This window comes from Heterodontus francisci, chromosome 6 (genome assembly GCF_036365525.1).
Source record: "Heterodontus francisci isolate sHetFra1 chromosome 6, sHetFra1.hap1, whole genome shotgun sequence".
Lineage (NCBI taxonomy): Eukaryota > Metazoa > Chordata > Chondrichthyes > Heterodontiformes > Heterodontidae > Heterodontus > Heterodontus francisci.
Window position 1 is genome coordinate 115890379 of NC_090376.1, and position 19626 is coordinate 115910004.

The 19626-nt window shown below is 42.5% G+C and overlaps 1 protein-coding gene across 5 annotated transcripts in view; it reads left to right on the forward strand.

Moving 5' to 3' along the window:
- The window catches only part of LOC137371483 (gap junction alpha-5 protein-like), a 66948-nt gene that overhangs the window by 41909 nt on the left and 5413 nt on the right, over nt 1–19626 (forward strand). The window lies entirely within an intron of this gene.

The window sequence follows — 19626 nt, forward strand, 5'->3', positions numbered from 1 at the left end:
TTTTGACATGTTCCTAGTGACAGTTTTACGTAAAACTTATGTTGAAATTAATTGAAAAGGGAAAGAATTATGAACTGTTGTGTTAAAAAAATGAACTATATTAATTATTCAGTTCCATTTTACAAGGTTATTTATATCTGAATATTCATACATTTCTATCTGAGATAGGAGTTTTTATGTGTACAAATTTGTTATTGGTTTTGATGGCTATAGATCAGGTACGTAATACTTGAATGTATGAGATTTATGCTATGGTCAGTTAGAAGATTGTACATTTTCACTTTGAGTGTTGATTCTAAGAGCAAATTGCAGTCTGTGCTTGTAGTATGATCATTGCGGATGGGAGCATTGGTCAAGGGTAGGGCTGTAGTGCTATTGGGGGAAATTCTGTTACTGTCCTTCCCATCTAATGAGGCTATGCAACAGCTTTAGAGTCACAAACCATGCCAATAATGATTAGGCAGCTGCTTTCAAGGTGTTAGGTAAGACAGTGATGAACATTATGTTTAAATATTGCTGCATTAGGCATTCTTTGAGTAATATGGGAATTTTAAGACAGGGAATGTTCTACCAGAAAATGTGGTTGAAGCAGAATCCACTGTGGTTTAAAAAAGAAAATGGTAAAATCTATGAAAAAGAAAAATGGTATGGGGGAAAGGGTAGAGGACTAGAACTAAGTGGATAGACCTTTCAGAGAAGCAGCACAGGCAAGATGGGCCAAATAAGCAATAACATTTGATGTCTGCTAAATGTGACGTAGAGTATATAGCAGCTTTAAAGTATATTCCAGCAAGACTTTTACTGAATATTTGGCTGCCAAAGTTTATTGCACAATTTATTGCACGTACTTTGTTTTAGCAGTAAATTAATGACAAGTTGTCATTTGAAAGGCACAACTAAAGCATTATCAGTACTTTACAATGACTTCCTATGACTCAGTTCAAATTAGTTTAGACCATAGAAAGTGCTAACACCAGTATCGGAGTTTACATACATTTAGCAGGCAAAAGAGAATGAGGTTGAAAGTACAAAGCAAAAAGTGTGTTTTTCCTATAACTAAGACAATTTGGAAAGGATTTCAATACTTTTCCCTTAATGTGAACAAAACTATTTATAAACTAACCAAGCATTGTTGACAGATCATTAACAGTTTAATGGCACGTTACTGAAGCTTTTATCACCAATCACAACAGCTGTTAGAAAATTTCTTACTGTAGAGCTACAATTATTGCTAAAAGCTAGGAGGATAAATTTTCAAACAGGCTAACTTTTAACACTAATGGAGGAGTATTGAAATGGCTGCCTCAATTCCACTGATCTCAATGGGAAAGGAAAATCAAGCAGTGCGTATAACAGGCAGCTGATCCCATTAAGATGCAAAGTTCAGTGTGCCTGATTCATATTGGGGTAGAAATTCAACATAGGCATAAAACAGAATCACAGAATTGTTACAGCGCAGAAGGAGGCCATTCGGCCCATCATGTCCACACCGGCTCTGAAAGAGCAACGCCTTCAGTTCTATTCCCCTGCCTTCTCCCCATAACCCTGCAAATGTTTCCTTTTCATATAACTGTCTAATTCCCTTTTGAATGCTTCAATTGAACCTGCCTCTATCACGTTCTCAGGCAACGCATTCCAAACCTTAACCACTCACTGTGTGAAAAAGTTTTTCCTCATGTTACTTTTGCTTCTCTCTCCAAATATTTTAAATCTGTGCCCTCTCGTTCTCAATCCTTTCACAAGTGGGAAATTTCTCTCTATCTACTTTGTTCAGACTCATGATTTTGAATACCTCTATCAAATCACCTCTCAGCCTTCTCTTTTCCAGGGAAACTAGTCCTAACTTCTTCAGTCTATCTTCATAACTGAAATTCCTCATCACTGGAACCATTCTCGTGAATCTTTTCTGTACTCTCTCCAATGCCCTCAGGTCTTTCCTCAAGTGTGGCACACAGAATTGGATGCAATACTCCAGCTAAGGCCGAACTAGTATCTTATACAGGTTCAACATAACTTCCTTGCTCTTGTACTCCATGGCCCTATTAATAAAGCCCAGGATACTATAGCCGGAATTTTACAGTGGATGGACGGGAGCCGGACTCCGACGTGAAAGTCAGTGGTGAACCCGCTTCCACCTAGCCCGGGGATCTGTCCCGTATTTTACTGGTCCCCAGGCTTTAATTGTCCCAAGGTGGGACTTCCACCCACTTGAGGGAGGAGGTCCCGCTTCAGTGAGCTGCAGGCCAATCAGTGGGCTGGCAGCGCTTAGTCCCAGCAGCGCCACCGGGAGCAGTGGCTACTACTGGAACTGTAGCCCAGCCGAAGCTATCGAGGAGGGAAGGTAAGTAAGGGCATGCTTCACCAGGGGGATCGGTCCTTCCCTGGTGAGGCTGGAATGGTCATTTGGGGGGAAGAGAGGTGTCCTGGGTCCCGGGGGTGGGTTGGGAGATGGGGGCGGCCCTCAATCGGGCACCATGTGCCCAACTGCCATGCCGGATTGCCATGCCCCCCACCACCGGGGCGCGGAAAGGCCGGCAGCTATCACTGGGTGGCCTTTCACGTCCCCAGTACACCCCCTTGCCACAGGTAAAATACCCTTGGAGGCGGGCGAGGGCCCTTAAGTAGTCGTTAAGTGGCTACTTAAGGGCCTTGATTGGCCTCGGGTGGGCAGGCCATTTCCCACCCCCCTGCTTTATTAACCGTTCTTTCAACCTGTCCTGCCACCTTCAATGACTTATGCATATATACACCTAGGTGCTTCTGCTCCTGCATCTCCTTTAGAATTGTACCCTTTATTCTATATTGCCTCGCCATGTTCTTCCTACCAAAATGAATCACTTCACATTTCTCTGCATTGAACTTCATCTGCCACTTGTCTGTGTCCTTTTGAAGTTCTACACTATCCACCTCACAGTTCACAATACTTCCAAGTTTCGTATCATCTGCAAACTTTGAAATTGTGCCCTGTACACCAAGGCCTAGCTCATTAATGTATGTCAGGAAAAGCAAGGGTCCCAACACTGATCCCTGGGGAACTGCACTACAGACCTTCCTCCAGCTGAAAAATATCCATTAACTACTACTCTTTGTTTCCTGTCACTCAGCCAATTTCTTATCCATGTTGCCACCGTCCCTTTTATTCCAAGAGCTACAAGTTTGCTTACAAGTCTGTTGTGTGGCGCTGTATCAAATGTCTTTTGAAAGTCCATGTACACCACATCAACCCTCTCTGTTATCTCCTCAAAAACCTCTAGCAAGTTAGTTAAACATGATTTTCCCTTAAGAAATCCATGCTGGCTTTCCTTAATTAACTCACAATTGTCCATTGATTATTGATTTTGTCCCGAATTATTTTTCTATACATTTTCCCACCACCGAAGTTAAACTGATTGGCCTGTAGTTGCTGGGTTTATCTTTACACCTTTTTTTGAACACGGGTGTGATGTTTGCAATTCTCCAGTCGTCTGGCATCACTCCCAAGTTTAAGGAAGACTGAACAATTATGGCCAGTGCCTCTGCGATTTCCACCCTCACTTCCCACTGTATCCTTGTATGCATCTATTCTGGCCCTGGTACTTTATCCACTTTAAGTACAGACAGCCTACTTCCTCTTTATCAATTTTAAACCCTTCTAGTGTCTGACTTACCTCCTCTTTCAATATCACCTTGGTTGCATCTTCTTCCTTGGTAAAGCCAGAAGCAAAGTATTCATTTAATACCTCAGCTATGCCCTCTACTTTCATGTGTAAATTTCCTTTCTGGTCCCTAATTGGCCCTACTCCTCCTTTTACCACCCTTTTACTATTTATATACCGATAGAAAACTTTGGGATTTCCTTTAATGTTAGGTGCCAGTCTCTTTCATGCTCTCTCTTTGCTTCTCTTATTTGCTTTTTCACTTTCCCCTCTGGACCTTCTATATTCAGCCTGGTTGTCGATGGTATTTTCTACTTGGCATCTGTCACTTTTTCTTCTTTATCTTTATATCTACCTCTTTTGTCATCTAGAGAGTTCTGGATTTGTTTGCTCTGCTTTTCCCCTTCGAGGAAACATACCTTGACTGTGCCCAAACTATCTCTTAGTTGAAGGTAGCCCATTGTTCATCTACCAGTTTTCCTGCCAGCTTTTGACTCCAGTTTATTTGCCCCAGATCCATTCTTACCCCATTGAAGTTAGCCTTCCCCCAGTTAATTATTCTTACCCTGGATTGGTCTTTGTCCTTTTCCATAGTCAGCCTAAACCTTATGATACTATCATCGCTATCCCCTAAATTCTCTCCTACTGATACTTGATCCACTTGGCCCACCTCATTCTCAAGAACCAGGTCTAGCAGTGCCTCCTTTCTCGTTGGACTAGCAACATACTGTTGCAGAAAATTTTCCTGAACACACTCTAGGAACTCTTGCCCCTCACTGTCCTTTACACTACAATTATCCCAATCTATGTTTGGATAATTAAAGTCCCCCATTAAAACTACCCTGGCACAACAATGACAAATTAACCACTGTGGCCCACATCCAATTTGCATGAACACCACCACTGTAAAATTTAGTAGGACCTGCATTTAGGCGGCATGGAGATCGCCTGAAATGAACATAAACCTCGTTTCAATATCCAAGTTATTAAATCGGTTAAAAGTCACCTGATCTTCTGTTGTCACAAGCTCTGAATAATTTTCAGGCTGTACAGCAGTGTAATCAGCCATCTTCAAAGGGACTGCTGGAGGCTAAGGAAGATGCCTATCTATATGTGAGACAAGAGTGCCTCCTCACTAAGTTTGCGGTCATTGCCATCCTGCACTCACCACCTGCCCAAACATATCCCCTCCACCGACTCGCCTGTGGGGCTCAGTTGGACCTTTTTCATTCTTGAGTGCCTTAGCTGTACACTATATAAATTGTGCCGTTTCGAGTGTTGATCAAGTAATGTTCCAATGCTATTGACTTTCTGGCCATTAAATGGGTGGCACAGTGGTGCAGTGGCTAGCACCACAGCCCCACAGCTCCAGCGACCCAGGTTCAATTCTGGGTAATGCCTGTGTGGAGTTTGCAAGTTCTCCTTGTGACTGTGTGGGTTTTCACTGGGTGCTTTGGTTTCCTCCCACAGCCAAAGACTTCCAGGTTGATAGATAAATTGGCCATTACAAATTGTCCCTAACATTGGTAGGGGAATATGGGATTAATGTAGGATTAGTATAAATGGGTGGTTGATGGTTGGCACAGACTTGGTGGGCCAAAGGGCCTGTTTCAGTGCTGTATCTCTAAATAAATAAATTTAATATAGGAAAATCAGGTGCTAACCATCACGTCTGATTCTCTGCCTGTGCACTCATTGAATCAGACTCCACTCCCAAAATTTCTAAAACTTATCCCGGAGTTCAATGCATTCAATACCCTCAACAAATATCAAGGATATATGCCGTATATTAAGATTTACATTTTTCTCATAAAAAGTTATGGTTACTTTGCTCTGCAGGCTGACCTTCACTGATCATTTGAGAAGGTGCCAGCAGACCAAACTGTGGGAAAGATTCCTACATCTCAAACAAAATTTTTGAGACAATCTCATTGCTTTTTTTAAAAAAATGTGATAAATGCTGGTAAAAGATTTATTTGGATTTATTGGGTTTATTCTCTTAGGCAAACCATATTACATGCTTTGTCTCAATGTGAAGTGGTTTCTGCTCAGCATCAAATCAAACTGTATGGTGTAACCCAGATGTGAAGTAAGGCTGGATTTTCAATCATATAAATAAAAGCAAAATATTGTGGATGCTGGAAATTTGAATCTCTCTCCTTCTTGAGGCTGAAACCACTTACTTACCACCTACTCTCTGGTTGCAAGCACTGCTTTCCCTTCTTACAGCCTGTCTTGAGGCTGCAACTGCTAGTTTCCTCTCTGACAGTTTTTCTGTCTTCAGAAAATCCGTTAAATTTATCTTGACTCAAAAGTCAATAGTCCTGTTCCAATATGCAAAGTGCAGAAGTCTGGTATCACGGAGCCACCTGGGCCTTTCATTGTTCCCAGGTGTTAACATCTGCTTAGTACATTTGCGTCTTCATAATCATTCTTGTTTTATGACCCAAAAGTCTGGGAGGTTGAAACCCATTGTTCTCCAGATGTTCCCCCTGCAGTCTTTTTTTCCCCAAAAAATGTCTTTGATCCGCCTTGTGCTCTAGCAGAATGGATTTGAGGCCACCTGACCTTCCGGATTCCATCTTAATCTTTTAAAAATCACAATTTTAAAAACATAATCATGTTACAAAGTCCAGCATTGAAAACAGCATATTGAAATTCATTTGCCCAAGCTTATAATTTCTTCATATATTCTGTCACAGAATTCCTCAATATTAACTATATCCCCAATTTGGTGTCATCGGCAAATTTTGAAATTGTATTTCGGATTCCCAAGTGCCAATTGTTTATGCAAATTGTAAATAGCAGTGGTCTAAGCACTAATCCTTGCAAAACAATACTTCCTACACTTTGCCAGTCTGAATAACTAGCCTTAACCTTTGTTCTTTGTTTTCTGTTATGCAGCTATCTTGCTCATTATGAAACTTGTTCCTTGATTTCACATCGAGGGGCTTTTGAAAATCCAAATATATCTACAATATGCATTTACTACGGTACCCTTGTCTACTCTTTCCGTTACTACTTCAAAGAATTCAACAAGGTTGGTCAAGCATGGCTTTCTTTTTGAAATCCATGCTGACTTCCTTATATTTTCTGCTTCAGATGTTTTTACGTTTCAGCAAAGATTTTATTATATTTTCTACCACCGATGTTAAGCTAATTGGTTTATAATTCACTGGCCTTGTGCTATCTTCCTTTCAAAATATGGTTATCACATTAGGTGTTCATCAGTCCTCTGGAACTATTCCATTTTCTACTAAATTTTTATCTATATGTAATAGTGCTTCTGCTACCTCTTCCCTAACTTCCTATAATACGCATGGATGCAGTCCATCCGGACCAGAAGTTGTATCGTCTCTAAATTTGATTAGCTTATCAATATCACCCTCCATTCTACCTTCAGTGTCTTCCAATATTTTTTGATCTCTCCTAATGCCATGTCCACTGCATTAGTCTCCCGAGTAAATACTGAGGCAATGTAATTGTTCAATTGTTCTGGCATTTTATTGTCATTACCTGCTTGTTTATCTAATGCATCCTTTAGTGGCCCAATCCCCATCCTGATTTTTCTTCTTTGAATATTTTACTATTTCTTTTTATATTCCTTTACTGATGATGTTATTTATCCATGGTATTTTTTGATTGACTGGTTTGTTTTTGTTTTAGTGGAATCTATTTCTCATGAACCTGGGCCTCTCCCAGGTACTCTCTCAATGCTCTGCCACTCTCTTTTGTTTTGGCTGGAGAATGTTTCTCCTGTGGTATTGGAGATCAGCCCACAAAATAGCTGTTAAAAGAAGCAAGACAGGAAATAGCATAGGGTCTGACCATCATTTTCCAGTCCTCACTGGATACAGGTGTGGTGCCAGAGGATTGGAGAATTGCTAACGTACCTCTGTTTAAAAGGGGAGCGAAGGATAGACTGAATAATTACAGGCCAGTCAGTCTAACCTCAATAGTGGGAAAAATATTGGAATCTGTTCTGAGAGACAGGATAAACTGTCACTTAGAAAGACACAGGTTAATCAAGGATAGTCACCATGGATTTGTTAAGGGAAGATCTTGTTTGACCAACTTGATTGAATTTTTTGAAGAAGTAACAAGGAAGATAGATGAGGGTAGTGTAGTTGATGTGGTCTACATGGATTTTAGCAAGATTATTGACAAGGTCCCATATGGCAAACTGGTTAAAAAAATAAAATCCCATGGAATGCAAGGAAATGCAGCAAGGTGGATACAAAATTGGCTCAGCGGCAGGAAACAAAGGGTAATTGTTGACTGCTGTTTTAGTGACGAGAGGGCTGTTGCCAGTGGTGTTCTGCAGGGCTCAGTACTGGGTTCCCTGCTTTATGTGGTGTATATTGACGATTTGGACATAAATGTAGTGGGCATGATCAAGAAGTTTGTGGATGACACAAAGATTGGCCATGTGGTAGATAGCGAGGAGGATTGCTGCAGGCTGCAGGAAGATGTTGATGGTCTGGTCAGATGGGCAGAAAAGTGGCAAGTGGAATTCAACTTGGAGAAGTGTGAGGTGATGCATTTGGGGAGGTCAAACAAGGCAAAGGAATACACGATTAATGGGAAAATACTGAGAAGTGTAGAGGAAGTAAGGGACCTTGGAGTGAACGTCCACAGATCCCTGAAGGTAGCAGGACAGGTTGATAAGGTGGTTAAGAAGGCATATGGAATCCTTTCCTTTATTAGCCGAGGTATAGAATACAAGAGCAGGGAGGTTATGCTGGAACTTATTACTCATTGGTTAGGCCACAACTTGAGTACTGTGTGCAATTCTGGTCACCTCATGACAGAAAGGATGTAATTGCACTAGAGAGGGTAAAGAGGAGATTTACGAGGTTGTTGCCAGGACTGGAAAAATGCAGCTATGAGGGAAGATTGGATAGGCTGGGGTTGTTTTCCTTGGAACAGAGAAGGCTGAGGGGAGATCTGATTGAAATGTACAAAATGTTGAGCAGCCTGGATAGAGTGGAGGTGAAGAGTCTATTCACCTTAGCAGAGAGGTCAGTGATGAGAGGTCATAGATTTAAAGTGATTGGTAGAAAAATTAGAGGGGAGATGAGGAATAGCTTTTTCACCCCGAGGGTGGAGATGGTCTGGAACTCACTGCCTGAAAGAGTAGTTGAGGTAGAGACCCCTAACTCATTCAAAAGGAGTCTGGAAATGTCCCTCAAGTGCCGGAAGCTGCAGGGCTGTGGACCAAATGTTGGAAGGTGAGATTAGAATAGGTGGATTGTTTTTCTGCTGGCACAGCTATGAGGGGCCAAGTGGCCTCTTTCTGTGCCTTAAACTTTCTATAAATCTATGATTTTATGACCAGGCTTCCCATTGGTACTTCCAGCCAACACGCTGCTAGCCAGCTGCACAAAAATCACATGAGGGAAAGTCTATCTTATCGTTACACTATTGCATCATCTACTTTAATAGATAAGCATGTTAAATGAACTAACATGTTCATACAGATGTATTCAATTTTGTGAAAGAAGATTGTGTCTCTCAGTCTGAGGGTACATGAAATCTGTGATCTTTTTGGTGCTCTGATCTCTGTGCCAAACTCGATAATTTATTTTTGCCAGTCTGTTTGTGTGGCCTTCATGCAGAATACCTTCCTTGCCACTGTTACCTGACTGTATGCCTGCTATCTCTGGAATATGTTATCTGTGTATATGGACTATGTACTAGGACCCTTATTGGGCATATACCAAAATTACTTTCCTTACTCTTCAGAGAAACACAGACCTTCTCTTTGCCGCTCTGTGCTGTGTGACACAAGACAAAAGACATCAGTGCCATAGAGTCATAGATCCATTACAGCAACGAAGGAGGCCATTCGACCCATTAAGTCAATGCTGTCTCTCCATAGAGCAATCCAATCAGTCCCATTTCCCTACTCTATCCCCATAGCCCTGTATGTTTATTTCTCTCAATTGCCCATCCAATTTCCTTTTGAAATCATTGATTTTCTCCATTACCACCACCTTTGTAGGCAGCAAGTTCCAGGATAGGGCAGAGGGTAGATTTTCAGAACTTGCACCCCTGTGATAGAGCTTTGCATGTTGAGAAGTACATATCAAGAATTCGGGTATGAAAGTCAGTTTCCTTGACAGTATTTTCGATCCATTAAAATGAATAACCATTCTTCATACTGTGTGCAGTTCTGGTCGCCGCACTACAGGAAAGATATGATTAAGCTAGAGAGGGTGCAGAAAAGATTCACAAGGATGTTGCCTGGTTTGGAGGGCTTGAGTTATAAAGAGAGATTGGATAGGCTGGGTTTGTTTTCCCTGAAGCGAAGGAGGCTGACAGAGGACATGATAGAGGTATATAAAATTATGAGAGGCGTAGATAGGGTAGATAGCCAGAGTCTGTTTCCCATGGTAGGGGTGACTAAAACTAGAGGGTATAGATTTAAGGTGAGAGGGAAGAGGTTTAAAGGGGATCAAAGGGGTAAATTTTTCACACAAAGAATAGTGGGTATCTGGAATGAGCTGCCTGAGGAGGTGGTGGAGGCAGGAACAGTGGCGACATTTAAGAGGCATCTGGACAGGTACTTGAATGAGGAAGGCATAGAAGGATATGGAATTAATGCAGGCAGGTGGGATTAGTATAAGATCGGCATTATGGTCGGGATGGACGCGGTGGGCCAAAGGGCCTGTTTCTATGCTGTATGACTCTATGACTCTAGATGCGAACCTTGGCACTGGTGTAGACCAGTTACTAAACTGAGAGGCCATTACAGCTGAACCAGTCTTGTCTTCTCCCAATATCTACAAAATGCTTACTTTCCCACAGGGATCATTGGATGACAATCAAGACTGGAAGCACTGGATTCTAGCTCAGACAGAGAAGGCTGAATTTTATGCTCGTGTCAGATGCGGTTTTTAGGTGGGGGGTGCGGAGAATCAGCGTGGCGGCACTTTCACACCCCCGCTACAGCATTGACATTTACATATGTTAAACACTCTTTAGCATACATCTAAATGTAATTAATAGTGATCTTAGCAGATGTTCGCAATCTTGTGTTGGGCATGTGGTACTCACACACCTTCTGTTTTGTGTCTTTGTGGCACCGAGGCGAGAGTCCTCCGTGACTCAAAAGGGTAATTTATTGCACTGCTAGGGGAAGTTGTTTGTTGGAAGAACTCAGCAACTGCATTGTCTGTGGCGGGGGAGTTGGGAGAACTCTACAAGTGGTGTGTCTGTGAAGTGGAGGAGTTGGGAGAACTCGGCAAGTGTAGAGTTTTTTTCGGAAGGCCAGTGCAGGGCATTGAAATGTTCTTGGTTTGTTCATGGTGACTCGTACTTTTGGAAGTGTTGCGGATCCAACATTAATCCATACCATGGAGCTAATGTAGGCTTCCTGTAACCAAAATTCAAACATCTCTTTGCCCAGATAGGTAACCTTTGAAGGAAATCAAAGGTCCAAGGAGGATAGAGATGGATATGATTCACCCGTTTTCTTGGATCCCTGTGCTGAGGCAAACCTGCTGGTGGCGGGCACAAGAGGCAGCTGCGGCGCAAGAGGGGCCTCCCAGACATGAGTAGCAGCAGCCGAGAATACAACCAAGAGCACAGATACAGCAGCGAGTCTATAGAACTCACATGACATACCTGCAGATCTCTGAGAGGAACTGCTGGCGACGACTGTGACTGTCCAGAGAGGCGGTCACAGACCACTGCGCACTGCTCAATGACAATTTGTGAGCAATGGGATTTGGTGGCCACTCTATGTCTGTTGCCCTGAAGATTAATGTGGCCGTAAACTTTTATGCCTCTGGAGCATTCCCGGGATCCACCGGGGACCTGTGTGGAGTCTCTCAATCCGCAGTGCACTGCTGCATCAAGGAGATGACCAACACTTTGTTCAGGAGTGCCGGTGACACTGTGCATTACAGGACAAACCCTGAGAGTCAGGCTGAGAGGACCATTAGAATTGGGGCCATTGCAGGATTCCCACAGGTGCAAGATGTGATCGACTGCGACTACACACGTGTGGCCATAGAAACATAGAAAATAGGAGCAGGAGTAGGCCATTCTGCCCTACGAGCCTGCTCTGCCATTCATTATGATCATGGCTGATCATCCAACTCAGTAACCTGTTCCCGCTTTCTCCCCATACCCAATAGCTATATCTAACTCTTTCTTGAAAACATACAATGTTTTGGCCTCAACTGCTTTCTGTGGTAGAAAATTCCACAGGCTCACCACTCTCTGGGTGAAGAAATTTCTTTTCATCTCAGTCCTGAAAGGTTTGCTTCAAATCCTTAGACTATGTTCCCTGGTTCTGGGCATCCCCACCATCGGGAACATTCTTCCTGCATCTACCCTGTCAAGTCCTGTTAGAATTTTATAGGTTTCTATGAGATCCCCCCTCACTCTTCTGAACTCCAGCGAATATAATCCTAACCGACTCAATCTCTCTTCATACGTCAGCCCCACCATCCCAGGAATCAGTCTGGAAAGGATGCTTCCCCTTGTGAAAGAATCTGGAACCAGATGTCTTTCTTTGAAAGAAAGAGAAAAAAGGGCAGCACAGTGGCGCAGTGGTTAGCACCGCAGCCTCACAGCTCCAGTGACCCGGGTTCAATTCTGGGTACTGCCTGTGTGGAGTTTGCAAGTTCTCCCTGTGTCTGCGTGGGTTTCCTCCGGGTGCTCTGGTTTCCTCCCACATGCCAAAGACTTGCAGGTTGATCGGCTAATTGGCCATTATAAATTGACCCTAGTATAGGTAGGTGGTAGGGAAATATAGGGACAGGTGGGGATGTGGTAGGAATATGGGATTAGTGTAGGATTAGTATAAATGGGTGGTTGATGGTCGGCACAGACTCGCTGGGCCGAAGGGCCTGTTTCAGTGCTGTATCTCTAAACTAAACTAAACTAAACCTTCACTGCACTCCCTCTATAGCAAGAACATCCTTCCTCAGATAAGGAGACCAAAACGGCACATAATATTCCAGGGATGGCCTCACCAAGGCCCTGTATAATTCCAGCAAGACATCCCTGCTCCTGTATTCGAATCCTCTGGCTATGAAGGCCAACATACCATTTGCCTTTTTTACCACCTGTTGGACCAGCATGCTTACCTTCAGCGACTGGTGTACGAGAACACCCGGGTCTTGCTGCATATTCCCCTCTCTCAGTTTATAGCCGTTCAAATAATAAATTGCCTTCCTGTTTTTGCTACCAAAGTGGATAACCCCACATTTATCCACATTATACTGCATCTGCCATGCATTAGCCCACTCACTCAACTTGTCCAAATAACCCTGAAGCCTCTCTGCATCCTCCTCACAACTCACCCTCCCACCCAGTTTTGTGTCATCTGCAAATTTGGAGATATTACATTTATTTCCCTCATCTAAATCATTAATATATATTGTGAATAGCTGGGGTCCTAGCACCAATCCCTGCGGTACCCCACTAGTCACTGCCTGCCATTCGGAAAAAGACCCATTTCTCCCTACTCTTTGTTTCCTGCCTGCCGACCAATTTTCTATTCATCACAATACACTACCCCCAATCCCATGCGCTTTAATTTTACATGCTAATCTCTTATGTGGGACTTTGTGGAAAGCCTTCTGAAAGTCCAAATAAACCACATCCACTGGCTCCCCTTCATTAACTCTACTAATTACATCCTTGAAGAATTCTGGTAGATTTGTGAAGCATGATTTCCCTTTCGTAAATCTATGCTGACTCTGCATGATTCTACCACTGTTCTCTAAGTGCTCTGCTATAAAATCTTTGATAATGCATCTAGAATTTTCCCCACTACTGACGTCAGGCTGACTGGTCTATAATTCTCTGCTGACTCTCCACCTTCCTTTTTAAATAGTGGGGTTACATTAGCTCCCCTCCAATCTGTAGGAACTGTTCCAGAGTCGATAGAATCTTGGAAGATGACCACCAATGCATCCACTATTTCTAGGGCCACTTCCTTAAGTACTCTGGGATGCATACCATCAGGCCCTGGGGATTTATCGGCCTTCAATCCCATCAATTTCCCTAACACCATTTCTCTACTCATACTGATTTCCTTCACTTCCTCTCTCTCACTAAGCCCTGTGTTCCCCATCATTTCTGGTATGATATTTGTGTCCTTTGTGAAGACAGAACCAAAGTATGCATTTAGTTGGTCAGCCATTTCTTTGTTCCCCATAATAAATTCCCCTGTTTCTGACTGTAAGGGACCAACACTTGTCTTCATCAATCTTTTTCTCTTCACATACCGATAGAAACTTTTACAGTCAGTTTTTATGTTCCCCGCAAGCTTGCTCTCGTACTCTATTTTCCCCTTCTTAATCAATCCCATGGTCCTCCTTTGCTGAATTCTAAACTGCTCCCAATCCTCAGGTCTGTTTTTTTTTCTGGCAAATTTATATGCCTCTTCCTTGGATCTAATGCTCTCTCTAATTCCCTTGTAAACCATGGTTTGGCTACCTTTCCTGTTTTACTTTTGCACCAGCCAGTGATAAACAATTGTTGCAGTTCATCCAGGCGCTCTTTAAATGTTTGCCATTGCCTATCCACCGTCATCCCTTTAAGTACCGTTTCCCAATCCGACATGGCCAACTCGCGCCTCTCACCTTTGTAGTTTCATTTACTAAGATTCAGGACCCTCGTCTCAGAATCAACTGCTCAGAACCATCAAGGCTCCCATGGACCAACCATTTGACTTCATCAAAAGAAACCGTTTTCATTCCATTTACTTGTATGCGACCACAGAAGGCTCCACCCTATAGAAACGATGTTGAGGCAATAGAGAGGATATGGTGTAAATGTACTAAGATGTTGCTTAGTATGAGGAAATATAAACATGAAGAATGAAATAAAACCTTAAGGCTGTTTTTGTCAGAACAGGAGACTAAAGGGTAATTTGATAGAGGTGTTAAAGAAATTGTATGTTGATTTTTTTCCCCCGTTTATTGTTTCTAAAATTGTACCTACCACAGATGTTAAACTGACTGACCTGTAATTACTCAGAATGTCCTTACACTCTTTCTTGAATAAGGCTGTCACATTTGCCACTCTCCAATCCTCTAGCACCTACCCCGCATCGATGGAAGATTGTAAGATTATGGCAAGCTCTTCCACTATCTCTGCTCCAAGTGCCTTTAGCAACCTGGGGTGCAAGCCATCCGAACAAGGTGACCTATTCACTCTAAGCATAGTCAACTTTTCCAGTGTATCCTTCCTATCAATTTTCACCCTATCCATTACCTTTACCATCTCTGCTTCCACCAATATTTTATGAGCATCCTCTTCCTTAGTAAATATTGATCATAAGTAATTAATATTCTAGCTTTGCCCTGCATCTGTATGCATATAATTACCTTCTTTCTCTCTAATAGAAACGATTCCGCCCTTACTACCCATTTACTATTACATGCCAGTAGAAGATTTTTGAATTCCCTTTTATGTTAACTGCCATTCTACTCTCATAGTCTGCCTTTGCCAGTCTTATTTTCCTCTTCACTTCTCCTCTCAACTTATTGCATTTGGCCTGGTTCTCCCTTGAAGAATTCACCTAACATGCATCATAAACTCTTTTGTTTGTTTCATCATATTCTTTATCTCCCTTGACATCCAAGGAGCCCTGACTTTGGTTCCCTTACTTTCCACCTTTGATGGAATGTACCCAGCCAGTGCCTGAAATATCTCCTCTTTAAAGAGATTGTTCCAATTACAGTTTTTCCTTTCAGTCTTTGGTTCTATTTGTGAGGATGTGGTCATCCTTAAGTGGGTGCAGAGGACAATTGCCAAAATAGTTCCAGGCATGAGAGATTTTAGCTACAAGGTTAGTTTGGAGTTGGTGGGGTTGTTTCCTTGGAACAAAGGCAGAGATTAGAGGGGAGATTTGATAGAGGTGTACAAGATTATGTCAGTTTTGGATAAGGTACTCTGAGAAAAACTGTTCCCATTAGCTGATGGTACAAGGAATAAGGGACACAGATTTAAAGATTTGGACAAGAGAGGCAGTGAATGGTAATGACCTGGAACTCGCTGACTACGAGGGTGGAGGAAGCAGAGACAATCAATGATTTCAAAAAGAAATTGGACAGCTCTTGAAGGAAATAAATTTGCAGGGCTACAGGGATAGAGTGGGGGAATGGGACTGAATAGGTCGACAGAGAGCCAGCATGGACTCAACGGGCTGAAGAGCCAGCATGGACTCAATGGGTCGAATGGCCTCATTCTGTGCTGTAAATGACTGACTCATTTTACCCTGGCGAGATCGCCTTTCATACCACTGAATTTAGCCCACTTCTTATTTAGAAGTTCTACTTTAGATTGTTCCTTTGTCTTCTAAGACATAAAAACTCAACAGGAAAGCTGAATCAACCATGCCTAACAAAAGAAGTGTAAGATATCATTAGGTCAAAGGAAGTGGCTTAAAAGGTCACCAGAAAAAGTGGTAAGCCTGAGGTTTGAGAGCAATTTAGAATCCAGCAAAGGAGGACCAAGAAACTGATGAAGAAAAGGAAAAGAGATTATGAATGCAAGCTAGCAAGAAACATAAATGCGGACTGTAAAATCTTCTTTAGGTATGTGAAAGCGAAATGATTAGCAAGGACGAATGTGGGTCCATTGCAGGCAGAGCCATGAGAGTTTGTGGTGGAGAATGGGGAAATGGCGGAGAGACTGAACAATTACTTTGTGTCTGTCTTCACAGAGAAAGACCCAGAAAATCTCCCAGAAATATTAGGGAACCAAGGGACTTGTAAAAATGAGAAACTGAAAGTAATTAGTATCAATGAAGAGGTAGTACTTGAAACATTAATTGGATTGAAAGTTGATAAATCCCCTGGATGAGCTACATCCCAGAGTATTGAAGGAGGTGGCTATAATATAAGTGAATGCATTGTTGGTTATCTTTCAAAATTCTATAGATTATGGAAGGGTTTCTTCAAACTGGAAAGTATCAAATGTAACCCTACTATTTAAGCAGGGAGCAAGAGAGAAAACTGAGAACCAGAGACCAATTAGTTTGACCTTAGCAATTGGGAAAATGTTGGAATCTATTATAAAGGATAACTGGACACTTGGAAAATAATATGATTGGTCAAAGTCAACATGGATTTGTGAAAGGGAAATCATGTCTGATAAACCTGTTAGAGTTTTTGAGGATGTTACTTGCAGCATAGATAAAGGAGAACCAGTGGATGTGGTGTATTTGGATTTTCAGAAGGCTTTTGGTAAGGTCCCACACAGGAGGTTAGTAAACAAAATGAGAGCACATGGGATTGGGGGTAATATACTGCAATGGAGTGAGAATTGGTTAACAGACAGAACAGACAGAAAGCAGAGTAGGAATAGATAGGTCATTCTCAGGATGGCAGGCTGTTATTAGTCAGGTACCACAAGGATCAGTGCAGCGCTGTTCAAAATCTATATAAATTATTTGGATATGGGGACCAATTGTCATCAGAAAACTTGTAAGTATTAAACAAAACTAGGAGGGAATGTAAGTTGTGAGGAGGAGGCAAGGAGGCTTCAGGAGAACTTAGACAAGCTAAGTGAATGGGCAAGAACATGGCTGATTGAATATAATGTGTGAAGTGATCCACTTTGGTAGAAAACAGAAAGGGAGAGTATTTCTTAAATGGTGAGAGGTTGGGAAGTGTTGATGTTCAAAGAGACCTGGATGTCCTTGTTCGTGAGTCACTAAAAGCTAGTATGTAGGTACAGCAAGCAATTACAAAGACAAATGGTCTGTTGGCCGTCATTGCATGGGGGCTTGAGTACAGGAGTAAAGATGTATTGCTGCAATTGTATAAAGCCTTGAAGAGATGGCACCTGGAGTATTGTGTACAGTTTTGGTCTCTTTATCTAAGGAAGGATATATTTGCCATGGAGGGAGTGCAACGGAGGTTCACCAGACTAATCCCTGGGATGGCGAGATTGTCTTATTGCAGAAACTGGACCTGTATTCTACAGAGTTTCAAAGAATGAGAGGTGATCTCATTGAAACTTACACAATTTTTACAGGGTGTAACAGGGTACATGTGGATAGGATGTTTCCTCTGGTGAGTCTAGAATAAGGGGACAGAGTCTCAGAATAAGGGACAAGTCATTTAAGACTAAGATGAGGAGGAATTTCTTTACTGAGAGGGTGGTGAATCCGTGGAATTCTCTACCCCAGAGGGTTGTGGAAGCTCAGTGTTCAAGACAGAAATCGATAGATTTCTGGATATTAATGACATCAAGGAATATCGGGATAGTGGGGAAAAATGGCGTAGAGGCAGATGATCAGCCATGATCTGTTTGAATGGTGGAGCAGGCTCAATGGGCCGAATGGCATACGCCTGTTCCTATGTCCAATGATCCTATGTTCCTGTTCTCCATTATTAATCTAAACCTGATGATTCAGTGATCACTTTTACCCAAGTGCTCCCCCACAGACACTTGATACATCTCATTCCCCAGCACCAGATTGAGCAATGCCTTCTTCCGACTTGGACAAGAACATACTGGTCAAGAAAGTTCTCCTGAACATATTTCAGAAATTCCTCTCTCTCTTCACTCTAACATTATTACAATTGATATTTGGGTATTTAAAGTCACCCAATATCACCACTCTACAGTTCTCTTTAATTCCCTGAAGATTTGCTTCTCTATCTCACTATATCGAGGCCTATAGCATACTCACAGTTGTGTGATCATCCCCTTTTTGGCTTCTCAACTCTAGCCAAATGTATTCTGTCCTTGGCCCCTCAAGGACATCCAACTCTTTCCAATGCCTTCCCTAATAAGTACTGCCACCCCACCTCCTTTTTTCCCTTCTCTATCTTTTTAAAACACTTTTGTATCCTTGAATATTAAGCATCCCATCCTCACCATTCATAAATCCATGCTTCTGTTATTGCCACCACATCATATTCCCACATGGCTGTTTGTGCTTGTAGCACACCAACTTTAATTGCCACACTTTGTGGATTTACATGCATGCATTCTACATCTCTCTTTTTATTCCTCCTTAGTTTTTTTAGTCCTTCTTAGTGTGCTCCTATCTAACATGGCATTACTTCCTTTATTTAGAGATACAGCACTGAAACAGGCCCTTCAGCCCACTGAGTCTGTGCTGACCATCAACCACCCATTTATACTAATCCCATATTCCTACCACCTACCTACACAAGGGGCAATTTACAATGGCCAATTTACCTATCAACCTGCAAGTCTTTGGCTGTGGGAGAAAACCAGAGCACCCAGTGGAAACCCACACGTTCATAGAGAGAACTTGCAAACTCCACACAGGCAGTACCCAGAATCGAACCCAGGTCACTGGAGCTGTGAGGCTGTGGTGCTAACCACTGTGCCACCTTCTCTAGTATTATCTAATAGTCTCACTTTGTGCACCTTTTCCTCTTCCACTTCTATATGCTGGTGCCCATCTCCCTGCCAATTTAATTTAAACCCTCCTGAACCACACTAGTGAACCTCCCCACGAGGACATTGGCCCCAGTCCTGTTGAGGTACAACCTGTCCCTTTGGAATAGGTGCCTCCTGCCCCAGAACTGGTCCCAATGACCCAAGAATGTGAAGCCCTCTCTCCTGCATTATGCTTCAAGCCATGCAATAATCCTTCCTGTCCTCCTATTTCTACTCTCGCTCGCACGTGGCACTGGGAGTAATCCTGAGATTACTACCTTTGCAGTCCTGCTTTTCAACTTCCTTCTAGCTCCTGAAAATCTGACCATAAGACCTCAATACATGCCCTCTTCATGTCGCTAGTACCGATGTGTACTACAACTTCTGGCTCACTCCCCTCCCCCTGCAAAATATTCTTCACCCAGTTCGTGTTATCCTTTACCCTGACACCGGGGAAGCAACACATCATGTGAGACTCACAACAACGGTTGCAGAAATGCCTGTCTGCCCCCCTAACTATGGAAGCTCCAATAACAACTGGATGTCTACTCTTTGCTGTTCCCTCCCATGCAGTTCCTTGTCCATTGGTGCCATGATCTGG